Below are 18,256 nucleotides of genomic sequence, written 5' to 3' on the forward strand. Positions count from 1 at the left end.
TTACGACATGAAAAATATTACATAATTACAAACATAGCAAAAGTAGCCATAAACAGAAAGTACACAACTGAACTAAACAATTTCCACAACGTACCTCATCAGTGAAGTCATGAGCACTAGCCATTGCACTCACACAACCACATTCCAGACAGCACTCTAAATAGCAATCCCTTACCCAGCTGAGCAAAGAATTTAAAATTTCCCAACAACAATATGGTTCCATCAGTGTTTTTCAGGAGGGATGGGGGTGATGGTGACTGCAATACCCTTTCAGAACAGACGCAGTTCGTCAAGGGAAAATGCCGTGATCCTGTGCGGGAGATGAGCCACAGCAGCACATTTCTTGGTCTTCAAAATAAACATGTGAAAGGGAATTCCAACCCCGGATGGAACTCAGTGGGTCATCTAATACAATCTCAGTGTAATCTCAGTCAAATGTAGTTGGTACAAGTGTCAACCTGGACCTGGAAAACCCATGTCTGAGTCCGTGTTAAGTCATGAAGCTCACTGCAGGACCTTGGCTTAGTCACTCATCCTCAGCCTGTGCTACCTGACAGGGCTGTTGTGAGAATACACTATGATAACCCTCATGCATATTGCCCATAACTCATCCTAGCAAGAGCAGGATACAAACATGATTGATGGCAACAATAAATGACCTCCTACCCTAGGAGACAAGATCTCTTAGATGACATCCAGGAAAGACAGGAAGTTAACTCCATTGCATAACTGCTCTCCAAACTCCTTAAATCATTTTTAGTTTACATCTGTCATGGAAGTTCACTACAAAGCTAGGGAAACGGCAGAAGTTGGATTCTAGCACATAATTATACAAAATAGAGTGCACAGGACACCAATGTTATATAAATGCTGGAGCTTGGAAATTTTATGTATTTTCCAAAATCCGGATTCAAACCCATTGCTTTTTGCTTTGTCCTCAGTAGAAATGATGTCTGATATCCCTAACTTTGCATAGATCTGTTCCTGCCCAGATCTGTTTTCTGCAGAACATGTATTTCATCCTGGATATCATGGTCTGAATTTTCTGCTGAAGGGTCCAGACATACTCTGAAGGGTGCCAAACAGGTGAAGGGGCCTCACAATGCTACTGGCTGGAACAGCAAGGAGGTCTCTTCAATAGAAGTGATTAGCTTAGTCCTAGCACAGAGGAAAGGGCAAAATTGGGACAAGGCAAAAGACTGGGTGTTCTTGCCTAAGATGCCCTGAAACTCCATCCTAGGGACAGATGGAAAAGAAAGAAGGAATAAAATACCAAAAAGGATGAAAATCTAAAGGAGATGGACAAAAAGAAGTGTCCAGAGAAATTGTTTTACAGTTTATGCATTTGTAAAAGGAGGGTTGATTTTTGCAAAATAAAATCCCCAAAAAGCAGGACACAAAACTCCAGCAGTAAAGTTTCAAACCGCATGTTGCCTTAACTTACCGTATTTTTCGCCCCATAAGACGCACTTTTCCCCCTCCAAAAATGAAGGGGAAATGTGCCTGCGTCTTATGGGGCGAATGCAGGCTTTCGCTGAAGCCTGGAGAGCGAGGGGGGTCGGTGCGTACCGACCCCTCTCGCTCTCCAGGCTTCAGGAAGCTCTGCGCAACCCTCAGAAGACCGGCTCCGAGGGTTGCGCAGAGCTGCCTGCAATCCCGGGACCAGCACAGCTCTGCCCGGCCACCGGGAGCTGGGGAGAAGCTCCGCCCCGCTCCCGGTGGCCGTGCAGAGCTGCCTGCGGTCCTGGGACCAGCGCAGCTCTGCGCCCCCATCCCGAGCGGGGCGCTAAGTCCCGCCCCGCTCGGGATGGAGGCAGAGAGCTACCTGCCGTCGCGGGACCGCAGGCAGGTCTCTGCCGCCATCCCGAGCGGGGCGCTAAGTCCCGCCCCACTCGGGATGGGGGCAGAGAGCTGCCTGCCGTCGCGGGACCGCAGGCAGGTCTCTGCCGCCATCCCGAGCGGGGCGCTAAGTCCCGCCCCACTCGGGATGGCGGCAGAGAGCTGCCTGCCGTCGCGGGACCGCAGGCAGGTCTCTGCCGCCATCCCGAGCGGGGCGCTAAGTCCCGCCCCACTCGGGATGGCGGCAGAGAGCTGCCTGCCGTCGCGGGACCGCAGGCAGGTCTCTGCCGCCATCCCGAGCGGGGCGCTAAGTCCCGCCCCACTCGGGATGGCGGCAGAGAGCTGCCTGCCGTCGCGGGACCGCAGGCAGGTCTCTGCCGCCATCCCGAGCGGGGCGCTAAGTCCCGCCCCACTCGGGATGGCGGCAGAGAGCTGCCTGCGTCGCGGGACCGCAGGCAGGTCTCTGCCGCCATCCCGAGCGGGGCGCTAAGTCCCGCCCCACTCGGGATGGTGGCAGAGAGCTGCCTGCCGTCGCGGGACCGCAGGCAGGTCTCTGCCGCCATCCCGAGCGGGGCGCTAAGTCCCGCCCCACTCGGGATGGCGGCAGAGAGCTGCCTGCCGTCGCGGGACCGCAGGCAGGTCTCTGCCGCCATCCCGAGCGGGGCGCTAAGTCCCGCCCCACTCGGGATGGCGGCAGAGAGCTGCCTGCCGTCGCGGGACCGCAGGCAGGTCTCTGCCGCCATCCCGAGCGGGGCGCTAAGTCCCGCCCCACTCGGGATGGGGGCAGAGAGCTGCCTGCCGTCGCGGGACCGCAGGCAGGTCTCTGCCGCCATCCCGAGCGGGGCGCTAAGTCCCGCCCCACTCGGGATGGCGGCAGAGAGCTGCCTGCGTCGCGGGACCACAGGCAGGTCTCTGCCGCCATCCCGAGCGGGGCGCTAATTCCCGCCCCACTCGGGATGGCGGCAGAGAGCTGCCTGCCGTCGCGGGACCGCAGGCAGGTCTCTGCCGCCATCCCGAGCGGGGCGCTAAGTCCCGCCCCGCTCGGGATGGCGGCACAGAGCTGCCTGCCCTCCCGGGACTGGTGCATCGCCAGCCCCACAAGCTCGGGGGACAGCGGGGAGGCAGAGCGTGCCTTCCCACTGTTCCCCGACCTAGTTCTTCCAGCCCCGCACCTGGGGGGGAAATAAATTTTTTTTCTTTATTTCCCCCCCAAAAAACTAGGTGCGTCTTATGGGCCGGAGCGTCTTATGGGGCGCAAAATACGGTATCTTACTTTAGCAAAATAGCTAAATTTATTGTTTCCCTTGTTTCTTCTCCTCCTACGCCGTACTCCAAATGATCAAACACTATTTTATCTGAACAATGACAACACAAGCTTTTCTAGCCATAACACACCATTCACAGATTATCAACACCAGGTCCGGTTCTGGACAACATTTGGCCACCATTTGACACAACAAAAGACAAGAGTCAGCTTTCCTGTCGTCCCTTGGAGATATTTTAGCCTCTTTTTTGTCTCTCCCTTCACTTCCAAGTGGGCCGTTTGAATTTTACACTGAATGATCCAGAAAGCTCAAATCGCTGGTTGCCATAGGTGGCAATGGACAGGATAGGAACATTAATAATAATTCAGGTTTGTGCTTTAAGAGGCTCAAAGCACTTAAGATACATTATTTCAGTAACTCATACAACAATCCTGTAAGTTAGGTCACTTTTATGATCCAGGATGGGTAGAAAAGCAAACAGCAGTTTTCCTAAGGGACAGAACCTCGTTCACGAAAGAACAGAATTTGAACTGGAGATTTCGTAAATTCAGTCTCAAAGCCCTTATATTAAACTTGCCTCAGAAAAATGACCATTAGTAATGGACAGATCTGCCCAAGTCTGTCCCTTTCCTTTCCACTGGCACCCAATCATAGGTCTGTTCTGTCCTATTTTGTGCAATTCTTTTTTAAAGATAGCATGAAAAACTTGTACTTAAATTATATGCACTGCCCCAAAATATGTATTTTTCAATGCTTTCCAATGTATTTTCCACAAAAGATACATTTTACATGTGCTTTAACCATCAACAACACTTGTCTGTGCTCTTTTTGCGCACTAAAACTTCATTGCGAAATCCAGTTAAGAGCATTCTCTAATGAGGACTTGTGTTCCAATCCACAGACAAGTTTAGGACTGTTGAACTGGGTCAATACATTGCAAAACAAAAAACGAAAAAACGGACTGATTGAATTCCTCCTCCATCCCAAAAGACTACAGAGCAGAAACTGGAGAACCTATGGCTCTCCAGAAGTTGTTGAACTCTAGCTCCCATCAGCCCCAGCCAACACGGGCAATGGTCAGGGATGATGGGAGTTGTAGTCCAGTATGTTCTGGTGGGCCACAGGCTTCCCACCTCTGCCACAGAGGAAAAACCAATGTCTGAATAAAGCTTTAGATGATGTTGGAACATATTTACTAAGAATCAGGGCAAAATTTACAACATACATATATACTGTATGTTATAAAGCCAACGGCTTGTACAGCTTTGAGAGCTTCAGGGGCTACCACAAAAAGTCAAAATTGACATCTCTGCTGGTGCTTGCAGAGACAAAGGCCAAAAGGAAATGAGCTCCGTCAACAGTTAAAGGCCAGACGGATTAACAACATTTCTTATAGCTCTTGTGTTTTCAGGTCAGCCCTCCAGATGAAGAAAGAGGTTTATTCCCAACCTGCAATCTCTTTAAATTAGTCTTTGACGGACACATAGTACATAAACAAGTATGCTCCTGAATCAAATTCCATATATGACATTTTTCTTTTTAAATATACTTTCCAGCCCCCACCCCATGAAAAACAGCAACCATTATGTAGGAAATAAATTCAACTTGCGAAAGTTGCCAAACCTTTAGCAATATGGAAAAGATAAAGTTACCCTATTTACTTTTGCTGCACCTTATAACGATCTGGAAATCTTGACGCTGAGAACTTAAGTGAAGCAAGGAGTCCGCACTGGCAACCTGCAATTAAGCACACAATACTTCTGAGAGTGTACAGAGTGCCTCTTTCTCATGAAGTGAGAGAGAACACAGCTCCCATTCTACACATCCAGGTTGAAGGAACAAAGTTTCTAGGCCTACAGTGGCTTGAAGTATGGCACTACTTTTAGAAACAAACCACCACTATACCCAGTGGAAGGCCTTATCACAGTAGTGTCAGCAACCACTTCCAACTGGCTTCAATAGAAGGCATGCATTTGGAGCGCAGTATCAGAGTGGAAGTCCCCAGCTCCTCTCCCTCACACTCTGCTTGCGGGTATGTATACAGAATGACTGCAAAAGCAATCTTTGCCTGCACACCTGCTCATTCCCTTTTCTTAAGCGTGCGCGGCCAGGACAATGCACTCCTAAGCATGCAAAGACAATAATGCATCTCCACCAAAGCCAGGCACTTGCAAACTTTCCAACCGTCTCCAGGTAAAGCCTCTCTCTTACTCACACTGTGCAATGGCACAGAGAGAACGAACCATCACTCGCTTGCTCACTGCAGCCTGGCAAGGGAAGCCTCACCGTGGAAACCTGTCGCAGCTGCAGATTAACATCACGTTTCTAAAAAACACAAGTCAGGCTACCAAGACCGGGAAAAGCCTCCTCCAGAACCCAAGCACACACACATTGTCCGGCCAATGACGCGATGCCTGCAGCACATCTTCCCCTCCCCACCCCGCAAACCACCCTCCATCCCCATTTCAGCTTCGAAAAACGTCCCATCCCTTCACTCTTCCCCGCTGCCACTGCCAGGCTCCGATTTTCTTGGCAGGCTGAGAACTACACGACAGTAAACATGCACAACGACTAGCTCCGGGGGCTGCCATTCGTGGGGCAACCTGGAGGCAGAGCCCTGATTACAACAAATTGGATGGGGGGGGTGTTGCTCATGTGTTACCTGGACAAGGCAAGGCAAGGCAAGGCAAACTGGGATAGCATGCAAAGCCCTAACTCTATCCTCCTCACCAACACACAGGGACATCTCTTGTGCTTTGCAAGCATTTTCAAGCTACCCTCCCACCGAGACTTTGGATTTTAAAGGGCAGGCCCATTCCAAACGGGCTGGCCAGTTACACTGCAAAGATGCCAACCAATACTTCCCACTCTTCCAAATAGGGCAAAAGTTGCCCCCCTCTTTCTGAAAACAAGCTTATGCTCTCTTCCCTTCCTGCGGACACACTCTCTACCGAGACTCAGAGAAATCAACCTCCGGGAGAACGGGTCGCCTCCGTTCTGCCTTCAGCAGCCCATCTCTGCCTCCCGACCGTCTAACACTTGGTTACTCCTTCCGAGTTTAGCTCGCCGCCGCGCCGCGTTCCTCCTCTCCTTTTCCCCCGCGCACCACGATCTAGGCTGCCCGTCCCTTCGGGACCGTCACGGGCATCGCCCTTGTCTCTTGTTGGAGGGAGGGAGCGGGGTAGGGGAAAGAAAGAGGGAGGCGGCGGCGGCGGAAAACAGCAACCCAAGACGCCTGGAAGGAAGCAGACGGGAGGGACCAACCAAGCTTGAGTCTCTGCCATTCAGAAGTGTATATGCCATTATCAGGTCTCTTCTATCGGCGGATCGCTCCGCAACGTGCGTCCGGAGTGGGTGGCCGCTGAATTATTCCCCCTCCTCGCTCAAAAAATTAAGCCCAGAATTTAGACGGGGTGGTGCAGCTCAGGCTCCCCATGCCGAAGGCTCACCGCACGCTCGGGATGCGCAGAGACTCGCGCAGACCACCGTATCCGCCACCGAATTCGCCAGAGCGAAAAGGGTGTCGACCCCCTCTGTCCGCCCCGTCGATGGAAGCAGAGGAGAAATGGAAAGAGAGTGGGGAAGAGGAGGGTGGCGGTGGTCGAAGTAGTGGGGGGTAAGCCCAAGCACCCCTTCCTGAGAACAGAAAGTGAAATAATCTGCCTGCTAGCCTGAAGCGACGATCGCTTCCTCCCTCGCCGTCGGGGCCGGAGCAGAAGCGGCCCTGCTGTCACCATCCTGTCCTGGACGGGACCTTACCGCGAAGGGAGGACGGGAGGGGGGGTCAGGAAGGGAGAGAAAAGGGCCGCGGTCCAAGGCCCGCTCCCCGTTTCCATGGAAACCTCACTCACACGCCGCCCCCCCTTCCCTCCCCGATGGCGACGGAGGCGGCGGGGGGGGGGGAGAGGAGAAGCGGGCCCGGGAAAGGGAACCGCCGGGGACCGTCCACACGCACCTGCTCCCAAGGCGGGCTCCCGCCGGGGTACAAGGGGCATTCGATCCCGAGGGAATCCAGCCAAGCGGAGCCGGAGGAGCACAAGGGCCGGCCAGCGCGGCTCCACCGATCAGCAGCGCAGCGCAAGGAACAGCGGCGGTGGCGGCACTGGCAGCGGCAGCCCGAGTGTGAGGACGAGAGCGAGCCGCCGCCGACTGCTGCTTGCTGCGGGGCCTGCCGGGAAGTGTAGTACGATCGTCCGGCCGCCCCCACGCCCACCCCGAGCCGGGCCCTGCCCTGCGGACTACGCCTCCCAGGCTGCACCGCGGCGAGCCCTGCCCGTGCGGGAGGGGCGGTTTGCTCCGAGCCAGCCGAGTCCGGAGAGGGAAAGAAGGGGGGGTGGAGTGTCGGGGGGGGGGTTGAGAGGGGGAGGGGCCTCGCGCCCTGCCCGGGGAGGGGGAGAGGCTGGGCGAGGGCGGGGGGCGAGGGCGGGGACCGTCCTCCACCCGAGGGGAGGGAGAGATAAGAAGGGGCGAAGGGGAGGAGGCGGCAGCAGCTGCTGCGCCTAGGCTCTTGCTCGCCTCCCCTCTTTCCACCCCCCCCGGGGTTACCCATTCACACGCAGAAAACCAAGTCCTCGGGTGGTACTGGGCACCCATCCCAAAAATATGCACTGTTAGCTGTCCACACCGATGAGGTCACGGGACTGGAGAGAGAAAAGAGGAGGGGTCGGGGTACATCAAACATTGCGGTGGGGGGGAGTTAGGTGTTTTCTGGGGAGAGATCTACAATTTTGGGTAATCAAGCGGGGGCCTGAAAAGATAAAGGGGGCGCAAGGAACCCGCGTGGCGTTAAGGGAGGGGGAAGTGGAAGCCCCGAGTGCGCACGGAGCCCAAGAGGGTCAAGCGGCGGATCAGCCGAGGGCTTCGCGGTGCCTAGATTGGCGAGCGCGCCTCTCTGCGCAGCGGGGAAAGAGAGGCGAAGACCGGAGCGGTGCTGTCCGGTGGCTGCACCGACGGAGACAGCCCGCAAGCGACTCGGGAGGGCTGCAGCACGCGGATGGGAAAAAGCAGGGTGCCCGTGCCGGGGGTACCTGGATCAGCCCGAGCTGATACTGCGCGCGTTCCAGGCTCCGCACCTGCGCTGGGTGGGCGCCCCCTCGGGGTCGCAGCGCAACGCGGCGTCCGAGTCTCTCCGTCTCCCGCTCGCTCCCTGGGCGGCGCAAGCCGTGATCAGCACCGGCGCGCCCCGGGGAGCGGCTGGCCTGCCTACCTCCTTCCGTCGCCTGCTCGGCTCCTCTCGGGGATGCGGCCGGAGGGAGGCGCCCCAGCTCGGCCGGAGGATCGGTTGCTGGCTTTGACCCCCAGCCGGCCGGCAGCGTCCGTCGCCTGCCTGCTTGGCGGCCACGCTCTCCTTCACCGCCCGTCTGTCCGGGCTCGCAGCGCCTGCCCTAGAAGTTGCTCGAGCTTCGAAGGCCGCGATCGCCGGCCAGGCCCGCGCGAGTCCCACCTCGCGTCGGCAGCACAAGCAGAAAGCCCACGCCGCGCCGCCCTGCTCAGTCCGGCCCCCCTGTGGGCCGTCTCGGCGACGATCGAGCCCGGCTTCCCTTCCCCTGGGCCCGTCGTCTTCGCCACTGCCCAAGGCCCTCCCCCTCTGCTCGGCCGGGACCCTCCTCTCGCACCCCAGTGCCTTCCCACCCGCGCCGTCTTGCCCCCTACCCTAGCCCAGCGCCCTCCCTTACCAGGATCGCAGCCCATCTAGGACGAGTGGCGTTGATCCCGTTTCCCCTCTAGTTTCTCCCCCACCTTTTTTCTGGCAGCCCCGCACGTCTTTACACCCGCGTGTGCACACACACCTCTCCTTACCAGTGTGCCGTCCGAGCGACTCGATCTCTTTGCCACACCTCCGCTTTCCCGAGCTTTAAACCGACTCCCCTCTGTATGGACCCAGCGCCTTACATCGTCTTCCCTAGCCGTTCTTCCTGCTTTTTGTATTCCGCCTCAGGGCTAGGAGTTCTTTTTACCACAACCTGGTTGGCCGGCACAGGGAAGCCCACCCCCCACCGCTGCCACCAAGCAGCAACTATGCAATCTGGGGCTATTAATACTGTGCGACAGGGAAGTAAGCTAGTGGGGAACTTACTCTCGAGTAAGCTTCCTGAACAGCCCCCAAGAATTCTTTAAGCGGGAATTCTTCTAAAGGATCCTAAAATCAGGAGGAATGTATTGTATTGCATTGCATTTTGCAGCTTTGAGGTATGCTTTGCATTTTGCAAAAAACTTTTTACAGAGATGGATGGAACTGTGATCAGGCAAAACCCACCCAACAAACCCCCATCAACAACCCTTGTTTCTTGCTTTTACTCAAACTTCTCTAGGAAGGCCCATTTAAGATTCCTGAGCATAAAGTCGTAAGAGACAATTCCACTACACTACCTTAAACTGTACGTGCCCCAATCTAGAAAGCATCCTGGACTGGGGGCTAAAATTAAATTTCCATTACCTCCTGTGCTCAGGGGAAGTTTACTTCTTGTATGACTTCCCTGGTTTATGTGCACAACGTGTTGTTCTTCGAGCAGTACAATATCTCTGTGCTTCTGCCTCATCTTCCTTACTAAATACCTGCTGTTTTATGTTTCTGCCAGTGGCCAAAATCACACAGGATGTGAAAGTTAGAACAAGACAGGTCCATGAAGATGACCTCCTGGGTGTTACTATTGGACCAAGTTGCTCAGATACAATGCCTCGAACTCTTCCACCAGTGTACCTGTGAATTCAAAAGTGGTATGTTTCAGAAGTGAGGGGAAGAAATTTAACAAATATACAGCTAAGCCTGTAATTCAGCAATCAAAGCAAAACCAAGCTCCAGCTGAAGTTTCTTGCATAGTAAGAAGACATCCAGGTGATTTTGTGTAAGATGTAGACCAGAATAGGATGGACCTGCTTAGAAACTGGGGAGAGGAACAATTTACCCCCAAGGAACATATTGCCCTTTAAGTGCTCAGTGGTGGATAACATGGATAACGGGCCTAATAAAAGAACTCCTTTCTTTCTAAATGTAATGGGCATAGCTGAAGTATACCTGTTCTGCTGATCTACGTCACTTTAAATACTGGTTTTACAGCTGGTAAAGCATAGTGGTTTGGGCTTAGTTCAACCCAAACCATGATTTGCACTAACTATGGAGTAGCACTCACAGACTCTCAGCGTTTCCAAAGCAAAGAATGCTCACTGTGCTCCCCTAAAAAAGTTTCTCTAAGGTTCCTGCAGTTCAGAACATGCTTGCTGTTCCCCTGGCATAAAGCAGCGAAAGAACAGTCACATACATTTCCCGCAAATTGAAAGCAAGGTAAGAGTTAATGGTACCCCAGCCAGTATAGGGGCCAAGGAGAACCCTCTGCAGGGCAAGATCAGGGGGTCAGGGCAAGATGAGATCAGCACCAGAGAAGGAGAAGATGTGGGTCATGTGAGCATTTTCTGTAAGTGAATGTTAGCAGAGACCAGATGGGTCTGGGAAAGGAGACCATGCTGTTACACCTGTTACTCGACTACAGCCCTCAGCATCCTTGGCTATTTGGTCATGATGGCTGAGGCTGATGGGAGTCCCAACATCTTCAAAGGTCCCACCACCACCTTTTTTAGTCTGACCTTGCTGGAGAGCAGCTTTGAGATGGTTCTTGTATGTACACGTACATGGCTTGATTTTTCCACTGGATGGCTTAACATCAAATGATAGCATGCATGTTTGAATGGGTGAAAAGAGCTCTTATAACACCAACAGAACATTGGCATCATCTCATATTACCTCAAACACAATATTTTCGGTGGAAAGTGACTGTAGGAGCACAGCCTTCACTAGGGATGCTATGTTAGGTCCTGGAGATGTCAGGGATTCAACTTACGACCTTCTGCATTCAAAGCTGGTACTCTGCCGCTGAGCTAGGTTTCCTCTTGAAAGTTCTATTGGTGTTCTGCCTACCATTCACACATGCAAATTGCACGTCTTGTGGTGCAGTAATCAAGTGAAGAAGCATGCAAGTATGAATCAGCCCTTCATCTATGGGAGTTGACCAGGCAGGCAGGAACACATATTTGCAAACACCAGATAACTGATAAATCCTTAGGCAGCTGAACTGATGGCTTGAATGAGAACAATACAAGAGCGGTGAGATCCTGATAGAGACTGAAGGGAAAGAGTAGAAGGAGAAAGAACAAAACTTCTCCTATGCTGTTACAGTGGTGACAAAGAAAGGCCATGCAAAATTTTGCTAACTGGATGTCTTCCAGACATCATAGACTGCAACTCCTATCAACAGCAGCCAGCACAGCTGAGATTTTGTAGCACAAAACATCTGAAGAAGAGGCTGCAGTACAGACTTCAGTGATTTAAGTGGAGGCAGTGTTAGAAACTCATGATATATAAGCCAGGTGCAAAATGGCTCCTAAAACCAAGGTTAAAGGTAAAGGTACCCTTGCCCGTATGGGCCAGTTGTGTCCGACTCTAGGGTTGTGCGCTCATCTCACTTAAGAGGCTGGGAGCCAGCGCTGTCCGAAGACACTTCCGGGTCACGTGGCCAGCGTGACGAAGCTGCTCTGGCGAGCCTGCACCAGCGCAGCGCACGGAAACGCCGTTTACCTTCCCACTATAAAGCGGCACCTATTTATCTACTGGCACTTTGGGGTGCTTTCGAACTGCTAGGTGGGCAGGAGCTGGGACCGAAAGACGGGAGCTCACCCCGCCGCGGGGATTCGAACCGCCGACCATACGATCGGCAAGTCCTAGGCACTGAGGTTTTACCCACAGCGCCACCCACCAAGGTTACAGGTCACCAAAATGGAATGTCTAGTTGCTATTTGGGGCAAGTCTTACTTTTCAAATGGCTATGATTCTCAGTTAAACATCTAGCTAGTTCAGAGGACAACCTTGAGCTAGGTTAAGAATTTTGAGAACTTAAAGAAGAAAAGCCACTTTATCCAGGGACAGTCCACATATATACTGTCCTGTTCTGACCTCTTTTTCTTAATGGTGACATGGATCATTCATAACGTGGGAATATTATTCACAACTGAGAGCAGGGAAGTGGGGTGGGGTATGTGAAGACAAGCGACAACCATTAACTATAATTTTGTCGACTGCTCCAGCTCTGGCTGCACAGAAAAAGCATTTTGGTTCCTGAAATTGACCTTAGTTTTCCAGAGGGGAAGGGCAGTAGTAATTAATGTAGTGTGCCCATACTCCCTGGAGCGAGTAGTAGTGTGGTGCTGCTTTGACTCTGGGATGGTTTATTCTGAAATAACAGCAGGGTAACAGAGAAATCCAAAATGCAGAAACTCACCAGAGGGGTGCGTACACCAGTAATCCACCAGTGCTAAATGGGTGGCATGCAAACCTCTTCTGATACGTCAGATCATAGGTCTGGATGACAGCCTTACCAGAATTGTTCAGCCAAGGTTAGCCTGAACTACACAGAAATTCAAGGGTGCCTTTGAGCATGCACAAAGTACTTCCCTGCGGCACTGTGTATCATTAAGACATAAAAAACCCTAAGTTTAGGAGAATGAACTTGCTGACTGAAGCCGGGATTTCAAGCTTTGATATGATGCTCAGTAGCAGATCATCTGCCTTGCATGTAAAAGGTCCCAAGTTCAATCCACGGCATCTCTACGTAGGGTTGGGAAAGACTCCTGCCTGAATTCCTGGAGAGCAATTGTCAGTCAGTGTAGACAATACTGAGTTACACGGACCAATGTTCTGACTCCATCTAAGGCAGTTTCCTGTGTTCCACTCAACATGAACAACCATCTGAGCATATGGGTCCAAACCCAAAAAAATAGGCTCTCTGCTGAAGAGAAGAAAAGGAGAAGGCTTCATTTACTACGTCCAAATTATAATCAGTCTTGCTAGAAGAGGTGTGCTCAGATTGTTTCTTTCTCCTTTGATGGGTACGAGAGTTTTGGAATATTTATTGCCAGAAATGTCACAATCTTGGACTACAGATTGATCCGAAAGCAATGCTTCCTCATCAATTTGAACCTAATGTCCCAGGATTCCTGCATAAAGACCTTCTTAGACTATGTCTATGCCATGGTAAAGTTGTGTACAGCATGTAGCTGGAAGTCTCCAACACAACCCTCTCAACAGTTGTTGATTAATAAGATTTGGGACATTAGGTTTAGGAACAAATTTAATTCAGCTTAACATAGGAAGCAAGGAATCCCCATTTTTAATAATAATGCAGTGTGGCTTTCAGTTTTATTTACTATATGGAAAGCCTTCAAGCTTCTGATCAACTACCAATCAAGTGCGGATGACTATATGATGTCTATATCATCAAATATAACGTATGTATCAAATATCCATTCTGAAGGAAATCAGCCCTGAATGCTCACTGGAAGGACAGATTGTGAAGCTGAGGCTCCAATACTTTGGCCACCTCATGAGAAGAGAAGGCTCCCTGGAAAAGACCCTGATGTTGGGGAAGATGGAGGGCACAAGGAGAAGGGGACGACAGAGGACGAGATGGTTGGACAGTGTTCTCGAAGCTACAAACATGAGTCTGACCAAACTGCGGGAGGCAGTGGAAGACAGGAGTGCCTGGCGTGCTCTGGTCCAGGGGGTCATGAAGAGTCGGACACGACTAAACAACTAAACAACAACAAATCAAATAATTAGGAAGGTTCTCCTTAGGCTACTTTACTCGTTTTCCTTTCTTTCTTTTTTAAAGTAATTGTCCCACAAGCATGACATATATTAAGGATTGCAATCAGTGGGTTTCTTTATTCCTTTAGTCATCTTGTTGTGTTTCCATGTGCCTTGCATTCCGTTGCCTGCCTTTTTAACTTTTATTTGAGGAAGAGGAAGAGAAGAAGAGGATGACAAGGCACCTCTTGAGATGCGGAGGGGAGAGAATACATTGCTAGACTGCACAGGATGTTCAGTTACGGTTCTTCTGTCTCAAATCTCCCCCCCCCCCCTGCATGCACACCCACACCCAGAGTTTTCTGCAATGCCCAGAAAACTGGGTTGGGGGAGTGTGCGTGTTTGGAAGGCCAGAGGCCAGTTGTATGCTGGGGGAGGGGAGGAGTAGTCCGCTGTGCAAACTGACAGCGTGCCCCAGAGGACTCTGGTGAATTTCTTCTGCTTTCATGCCTGCCTTCCCGCCCCCCGCCCCCCAGCCATCGCTTAAGGGAGACCTACTGAGGGCCTCCAAAGTTCTAGCAGGTTTTTTTTTACTGTTTTCCCCACTCAACAGGGAAAAATGAAAAGGGTACATTAAGGAACAAGCCCTATAATGCTTCCATTCTTTCCCAAAGCCCAACATTTAAGCCGTTTGAATTTTAAAGCAAAGCCAAAACTGCTCGTGTATCTTTGCCCGATATCTTTTCAAGCTATTGGTGATGTTTTAATCAGCTGAATTAACTGCAGTGGCCTTGGGTTTTGTTCTGAGATGGATAGGAACTTTTCCAGAGAATGTGCTTTCATTAGGGAAGATGAAAAGGGGTTCATGCAACAAGAATTTAAGGGAGGAGAATACTTCTCAGGCAAGTGGATTTCAGTAGATCTGGACAAGCAATTCTGACTTTTAAGTCTTGAGGCAAGTTAAGTTAAGTTATGTTGCAGAGGTAAACACTAGGCTGGGGAAAGTTAGTTTAAAACGTTCTGCTAGGAATGGGTTTAAAATCTCAACTTTGTCAGGAAGCTCCCTAGGTAATATTGGCCTTGTTTCTGTCTGTCTTTTGCTATCTCTCTCTCTCTCTATCTCTCTCTGAATAACCTACCTCACAGGGTTGTTATGAATATAAAGAAGTGGGGAAGAAACCATGTACACTGCCCCAAATCCCTCAGAAGAAGAATGGAATATAAGTGTCATAAACATATGCATATTATTCAAACCTAGTAACATCAGTGCTATTTTTCTAGAAAAAGAGGTGTTGGAACTCACCATGAATGCCTCCCTAATTCTCTTAGAACAGCAATGATGCTCACCTGAGATGTGCCAGAACTGAGTTCCAGTGAGTTCCGGCTGGGGAAATAAGCCCTGAGTGACACAATGCAAAAATTAACCTCTGAAAACTGGATAAATTATCAAACACCATTTCATTACTAGCACATCTCTTTCCTGTCTTTCCATTCTTAATAGAACTCTCCAGGTGGTGAAAAACCATCTTCAAATACATAAACAGTCCAATAAAGCAGCACAAGACTGAACCACTAATAGCACACATTTTAAAATAGCTTGCAATATCATATTGACAGAAGTCAGAACAAAAACAAAAACCATTTCCAATTGCTTCGATGAGCTCCCTGATCAAATGACTTTCAGTACAGGAGTGTGCTACCACCACTGTCAGCGGCTGTGTGCTTCTGAATGCCAGTTGCTGCAAACTGCAGGAGGGGAAAGCAGTGCTGTGTTCAGGTCCTGCTTCCATGTCTCCTGCAGACATTTGGCTGGCCACTGAGAGAAGAGGACGCTGGACTAGATAGGCTTTTGACCTGAACCAGTGGGGCTCTTTTTATGTTCTTATGGTCAACTTGTCTCCTAAAGGAGCTGTTTAAGTGGGGTGCTTCTTGGCAGTGCCCTTACTGAAAAGCTTTTATATATCCAGTGATGGTTTTTGAAATCCAAAATCTGCACAATTTGGTGGTCTGGTGTTGCTTCCTTCCAGTCAGCATCCAATGTGGGGAAGAATTCTGTCCATCTCTGGCTGGATGCAACTGAAGCATTTAATCTGCTCTAATGATGCAGAATGACCTGCAAAGAAGATCCCCATTGCCAGGGCCAGAGTCAACCTGATCTTTTAGCAAAGATTCTCTCTCCCCGCCCCAATTAAGTTTTCCACTATCTCCCTCTCCCTCCCAGCTTACCTGGTAGTAGTGGCAGCACCACTTCCAGAGTATTATTCCAGGGCATTATGGGAAATTTAAAATGAAGGGGCTCATGGATGCAGCTACCCAATAAACACAGACTAGGGCACATGGCAGTACTGCTGGGCCCTGCTGAAGTAACAGGATACCAGCTGCTTGCACCAGACTTCTCCACTACATCTATCTCAGCCTTTCTCAACCTGTGAGTCCCCAGATGTTGTTGGACTACAATTCCCATCACCCCTAGCTAGCAAGGCCAGAGCTCAGGGATGATGGGATTTGTAGTCCAACAACATCTGGGGACTCACAGGTTGAGAACTGCTGTAAAGGTAAAGGGTAAAGGGACCCCTGACCATTAGGTCCAGTCGTGGCCGACTCTGGGGTTGCGGCACTCATCTCACTTTATTGGCCGAGGGAGCCGGCGTACAGCTTCCGGGTCATGTGGCCAGAGCAGTGCACAGAAACGCCGTTTACCTTCCCGCCGGAGCGGTACCTATTTATCTCCTTGCACTTTGACATGCTTTTGAACTGCTAGGTTGGCAGGAACAGCGGGGATTCGAACAGCTGACCTTCTGATCAACAAGTCCTAGGCTCTGTGGTTTAACCCACAGCGCCATCCGCGTCCTTTTTTGAGAACTGCTGATCTATCCATAATAGTTACTGTGCCTGTCATGCCTCCTGAAGTGGGATCCTCTTGATGGCACATCATTCTTTCTTCCCACACAATTCAAAAGTGAATCTTTTGCACCCCAGACCAAAAGCCCCAGTTTTCAGCACTCCTTCTCCATTTGCTCAGTTTCCAAATATCTTCGTTTTTATTGCATTTCAATCAGTTCATTATACTGATGTTTGAATCATTCACACTGATTGGCAGCAGCTCAGCAAGGCTCCAGGGAAGGGTTTCTCCCAGACCTACCTGGTGATGCCAGAAATTGAATCTGGGACCTTCTGTATGCAAAGCAGACTGAGGAGGGACGTGATATGCTGTGATTACTAAGACCCAGCATGGGTTGCTCAAAAATAAGTCATGCAAGATGAATCTCTCTCTATCTCTCTTTTTGATGGAATTACAAGCTTGGTGGGTAAGGAGAATGCTGTGGACATAGTGTATCTTGACTTTAGTAAGGCTTTTGACAAAGTCCCCTATGATATTCTTGTGATGAAACTGGGTTGAACAAGGTACCTGTTAGGTGGATTTGTAGCTGGTTGACTGACCAAACCCAAATAGTATTCATTAATGGTTCCTTGTCATTCTGGAAAAAAGTGGTACGTGGCGTGCCACGGGGTTCTGTCTTGGGCCCACTGTTGTTCAACATATTTATAAACAACTTGGATAAAGGAATTGAGGGGATGCTCATCAAATTTGCAGACGACCCCAAACTGGGAGGGTTAGCTAATGCCACAGAAGACAGTATCAGAATTCAAAATGACCTTAACAGACCGGAGAACTGGGCCCAAGCTAACAAAATGAATTTAAACAGGGGCAAATGTAAGATTCTGCACTTAGGCAGGAAAAACCAGATGCACAAATCTAAGATGGGGTACACCTGGTTTACTAGCAGTACATGTGAAAAGGATCTTGGGGTCTTAGTGCACCACAAGCTTAACATGAGTCAACATTGTGCTGCAGCACCAAAAATAGCTAATGCTATTCTAGGCTGCATCAAGAGAAGTACAAAATCAAGGGAAGTAATAGTAGCACTCTATTCTGCCTTGGTCAGACCGCATCTGGAATACCTTGTCCAATTGTGGTCACCACAATTTAAGAAGGATGTTGACAAGCTGGAATGTGTGCAGAGGAGGGCAACCAAGGATCTGGAACCCAAGTCTTATGAGGAACGGTTGAAGGAGCTGTGTATGTTTAACTTGGAAAAGAGGAGGCTGAGAGGAGATATGACAGCCATCTTCAAATATCTCAAGGGTTGTCACATGGAAGAGGGAACAAGCTTGTTTTCTCCTGCTCTGGTCTCCCTCAGGATGTGGTGGACTCTGCTTCATTGGAGGTTTTTAAAGCAGAGGTTGGATGGCCATCTGCCACAGATGCTTTAGCTGAGATTGCTGTATTGCAGGGCGTTGGACTAGATGACCCTTGGTGTCCCTTCCAACTCTGCAATTCTATGGTTCTACGATTCAACTACTCAAAGGGCTGTCACACAGAAGAAGAAAAGGGCTTGTTCTCCACTGCCCCGGGCTATGGACACACTATAGCTTTAAAGCACATTGAAAGCACATTCTTTCCCTCAAAGATTTATGGGCAACTGTAGTTTACCCCCTCAGGGAACTACAATCCCCAGCAACACTTAACAAATGATAGTGCCCATAATTCTTTGGGGAAATCCATGTGCTTTAAATG

The 18,256-nt window shown here is 50.4% G+C and overlaps 1 protein-coding gene across 20 annotated transcripts in view; it reads right to left on the minus strand.

Moving 5' to 3' along the window:
- Positions 1–18,256, minus strand: part of BCORL1 (BCL6 corepressor like 1) — a 46,536-nt gene that overhangs the window by 23,939 nt on the left and 4,341 nt on the right. Inside the window, exons 1-3 of one of the 20 annotated variants that reach the window (XM_083484612.1) lie at positions 8,780–8,909; positions 6,554–6,637; positions 4,777–4,841 (exon numbers count right to left, since the gene is read on the minus strand). The exons of 1 other annotated variant lie outside the window; for it this stretch is intronic. The gene's annotated coding sequence lies outside the window, so the exon portion shown is untranslated. Of the gene's footprint in view, positions 1–4,756; positions 4,842–6,553; positions 6,745–6,775; positions 6,930–7,059; positions 7,258–8,131; positions 8,675–8,779; positions 9,110–15,024; positions 15,077–18,256 lie in introns of those variants that run through there. 18 more of the 20 variants (XM_083484605.1, XM_083484596.1, XM_083484603.1 and 15 more) reach the window with 18 other exon arrangements.

Source organism: Podarcis liolepis, assembly GCF_965112155.1.
Source record: "Podarcis liolepis genome assembly, chromosome: Z".
NCBI lineage: Eukaryota > Metazoa > Chordata > Lepidosauria > Squamata > Lacertidae > Podarcis > Podarcis liolepis.